Source organism: Mercenaria mercenaria, chromosome 13, assembly GCF_021730395.1.
Source record: "Mercenaria mercenaria strain notata chromosome 13, MADL_Memer_1, whole genome shotgun sequence".
Lineage (NCBI taxonomy): Eukaryota > Metazoa > Mollusca > Bivalvia > Venerida > Veneridae > Mercenaria > Mercenaria mercenaria.
This window is the reverse complement of record NC_069373.1, coordinates 2149499-2153989: the sequence shown is the minus strand read 5'-3', so window position 1 is coordinate 2153989 and position 4491 is coordinate 2149499. Positions and strand designations below refer to the sequence as shown.

At 33.6% G+C, this 4491-nt stretch overlaps 1 long non-coding RNA gene across 1 annotated transcript; it reads left to right on the top strand.

The window, feature by feature from the left end:
• Window positions 1-212: 212 nt before the first annotated feature.
• On the top strand, window positions 213-3185 carry LOC123540226 (uncharacterized). The gene is made up of 2 exons (XR_006684134.2): window positions 213-786; window positions 1592-3185. It is a non-coding gene; the product is annotated as an uncharacterized LOC123540226 (long non-coding RNA).
• The last annotated feature ends 1306 nt before the right edge of the window (window positions 3186-4491 follow it).

Here is a 4491-nt window from a genome sequence, read left to right as displayed (position 1 = left end):
CACGAATGATAAAACAGACAATTTAAGGTAGTTCGATACATTTTGTGCGCATGCGCGAATGGTCTCGTTTTACGTAAAGTCGAAAAATTTAAGTGTGTTGAATTTTACTTATTTTTTGCTTGCTATCCAAGAGAATCTTCAATAACCGGCGTCTTAATGGAAAAGGTAGAAGGAAACTATTCGTTGAGGCTTTACATCTAAGTTATTCGCGGGATTTTTAACGACATTCACCGGTTTCGTAAAGCGGTCGTTTGTTTTGGCGCAATGCGGAAGTGTCGTCTTGATGCAGTTTTTTGGCTAAAAAGTTGACGAATTCTTCGTCTCACAACGTCTGTCATTTGTTTTACGTTTGCCATCAGTTTTAGGCAGTAACTGTTAGCTGTCGAGAGTACCGGAACAGACTGTGAAGTATTTCTATAGATCTAAATATGGTTCGTAAAAAAGGACATTTTGTCTGGCATTCGGAATTCCTACACTAGTGATCCATGAGGACTTTATCCAGTTTCCAGAATGGCAGGAAGGAAGGACTTATTGAATTGGACCACTTGACAAGGCAGCTTACAAAAGTCAGAAATTTAAAAGCAGCCACTGGGCGACAGTAAATTGAAGCTTGTCTACATTTTCCATAAAATTTCCAAAATAAATACTGGAAAAAAAACAACATGGAAATACATACGACATCAAGTTCAACACAAAATAGCACAGCACCAGAATGAATGCGGAAGTTGTCATGAGTGGTGTGGCATTGTTCCTGTTCATTTATGGTTTACAGATTCCAAAAGTCTGGTGAGTCATGTAAAATATATTGTATTGTTATTTGATAGTAGATCATACTGTACTGTAATTGTTGATTAATTATTTTAGTTCATTCTAAAGCCCCCGACAGACGGTAGGTTTTTGTTGTACAACACCAATTAAATTTAAGATGTACAGCCAAATGTTATAGTGTGTACGATGCTATTCCTTGATTTCGTAAATCTTTCTTGACCTACAGATTAGGACATGTTATATTTTGTAAGATTTGAGCCGCGTCATGAGAAAACCAACATATTGCCTTTCCGACCAGCATCTGCGCAGTCTTGTCCATGCTGTTCGCTATGAAATGGTTTCTCTAATTGCAATAGACTTTGAAAGCAAACATCATTGATCCTGATCAGACTGCGTGGATGCACAGGCTGGTCTTGATCCATGCTGGTCGCAAAGCCACTATGTTGGTTTTCTCATGGCGTGGCTCATTTGTGTCATGCATAATCAAATTCATTGGATATTATTTTTTATTAAGAATGATTACATTCAGACATTCTTTTCAGTACCTACTTTAAAATAGTACATCTTTGAGATAATTAAATTAGTGTTGTACAACTAGAACTTAATATCTGTTGAGGCCTTAAGGTTCTTTTATCTTTTCTGGAGTAATGGACCATCGTGCTTAAATATGTTTTATCATGATGTTTATGAATGAATTAATAAAGACCTAGTATACATAATTTTAAAATATTTAATTATAAGTAATCAAGTTAGTATTCTGTAACAATGCGAATTGTATTGATTGTCAATTTTCAGAACCAGATATGATTATGTCTATTTTCAGAACCAGATATGAGTAGAGTACAGTTTGAGAAATGTCTTGGTAGAACAGATACTAAGGTAATAATAAAGAGCAGAACAGACCACATTTCTTCTTCTTATAACTAGTAAAGTTCGAAGTAAGGGCGAGTACAATAATGCAGCCCCAGTGAGAGTTCGTGATGAGGTGTCAACTGTAAATGTGTGGTCGTTAAATGATGTGCAGTCAGATTGACAAGTATTTGAAGTAACATTAATTTATAAATTATCAATTCTGAGAGGAATTTTTGCTGAGCTTTGTGCAGGATACTCTTAAAAAATACGTGAACCAGAATTTTATATTATAAGTACAATGTCAGATGTACTCCAGACTTCACACATATGTTGATGTTTATACATATGTAGTGATTAATTTGTCAAGTGAAGAAACTTTATGAATAATGTTAGTGGGTGACAGAACAGAAGTACAAAGTCAATTACAGAGGTCGACAACACTGAGTTTAGGATGCAGAAAAAATCCGGTGATTCTGACGAAACAACCTACATAGAAAGATTATACTAGTAAAATGAAAACTTTTAGTGTATGGAAAAGTTTGGAAGCAGGTTTACCATTGACAGAAGAGACAGTATTTACAGACTGGTCTACACTTATTTTGATTTGACTTTTACACGGTGATTCCTCCAGTAAACAGCTAGTGATCTGAGAGAATTGTGTTCATTATATCATACAGGTTTAGAGTGAATGTAAAATTAATGTGTATTTAAATCAATTAAAAATTTTCAAAATTGGATGTTGAAACTTTACAACTGTTTAGTATTTCAGTAATCAGTTAGGATTTTTGAGTGCTTTCAATAAAGTACAAATTAAAAAAAAAAGAATCACTATCAGCCAAGATGATGTGCTATTGTAAAAGATAGAAAGAAAATTCACAAGTCACATTAACTTGGTAAAAGGGATTTTAACAGAATTAAACTATAATTGGTGAAGGAATCTGCATGTTGTATCAAATAGCTATAATGTATTTTGTAGTTCTTTGGATGTATCTTCTATCTATCTCTTTTCAAACTAAATTTTATCTCTTAAATCTATTGAAATTGCTATCAAAATAAAAATTTCTTTTAAAAACAATATATTTAACAATTAAAAGGTATATTCAACAAGCCAGTACTTTGTTACTAATCTTAGTCAGTGGAATTTATTTTTAGACTTGTCCTATTTCTTTTTATTCAGTTTCTGGATCCCCATTTATTAGTTACTGTACACATTTTGGGATTCCAGCAATTTTCCACATCCTCATTACAAGGTAGTATTGATTTTTCATTGGTCCAGTGGTTAACTAATTTTAGCATAAAGTAAAACTGTTCTATTAATAGATATTCAGAAAATCTGTTTGAGTTATTTATACCCAGTATACAAATTCATGTACTTTTATTTGATTTGAACATTACTGTTTAATATTATCCTGAACAAATTACAGGTTTTCTTTGCTTTATATTAGAGAATTTTGGTAAATTTCGTTGATGAAAGGTCCAAGGTACTTTTCTCAAATAGTCAATTAATAGAAATTTTCAAATATAATATCTTGTGCAGTGAATTAAAAAGAAATTTATTTATTTCAGTACTAGTCAGTTCTGAACTTGAAAGATACTTTGATAGGTTTTTAGCTTGACTATTCGAAGAATACGGGAGCTATCCTACTCGCCCCGGCGTGAGCGTGAGCGTCACACAAATGTTAAAGTTTGCGTACCACCCCAAATATTTTCAAAGTGCATTAAGATATTGTTTTCATATTTTACATACTTGTTTACCATCATGACCCCAGTCTGTAAAAAAGAGGAGGCAAATCTGTCAAGCATTTTGACTGAATTATGGCCCCTTTTCGACTTAGAATAAATGTTAAAGTTTGCGTACCACCCCAAATATTTTCAAAGTGCATTAAGATATTGCTTTCATATTTTTCATACTTGTTTACCATCATGACCCCAGTCTGTAAAAAAGAGGAGGCAACTCTGTCAAGCATTTTGACTGAATTATGGCCCCTTTTCGACTTAGAATAAATGTTAAAGTTTGCATACCACCCCAAATATTTTCAAAGTCCATTGAGGTATTGCTTTCATATTTTGCATGCTTGTTTACCATCATGATCCCAGTCTGTAAAAAGGAGGAGGCAACTCTATGAAGCATTTTGACTGAATTATGGCCCCTTTTCGATTTAGAATAAATGTTAAAGTTTGCATACCACCCAAAATATTTTCAAAGTGCATTAAGATATTGCTTTCATATTTTGCATACTTGTTTACCATCATGACCCCAGTCTGTAAAAAAGAGGAGGCAACTCTGTCAAGCATTTTGACTGAATAATGGTACCTTTTCAACTTAGAATAAATGTTAAAGTTTGCGTACCACCCCAAATATTTTCAAAGTCCATTGAGGTATTGCTTTCATATTTTGCATACTTGTTTACCATCATGACCCCAGTCTATGAAAAGGAGGAGGCAACTCTATCAAGCATTTTGACTGAATTATGGCCCCTTTTTGACTTAGAATAAATGTTAAAGTTTGCGTACCACCCCAAATATTTTCAAAGTCCATTGAGATATTGCTTTCATATTTTGCATACTTGTTTACCATCATGACCCCAGTCTGTAAAAAGGAGGAGGCAACTCTATCGAGCATTTTGACTGAATTATGGCCCCTTTTCGACTTTGAATAAATGTTAAAGTTTGCGTACCACCCCAAATATTTTCAAAGTCCATTGAGATATTGCTTTCATATTTTGCATACTTGTTTACCATCATGACCCAAGTCTGTAAAAAGGAGGAGGCAACTTTATCAAGCATTTTGACTGAATTATGGCCGCTTTTCGACTTAGAATAAATGTTAAAGTTTGCGTACCACCCCAAATATTTTCAAAGTGCATTAAG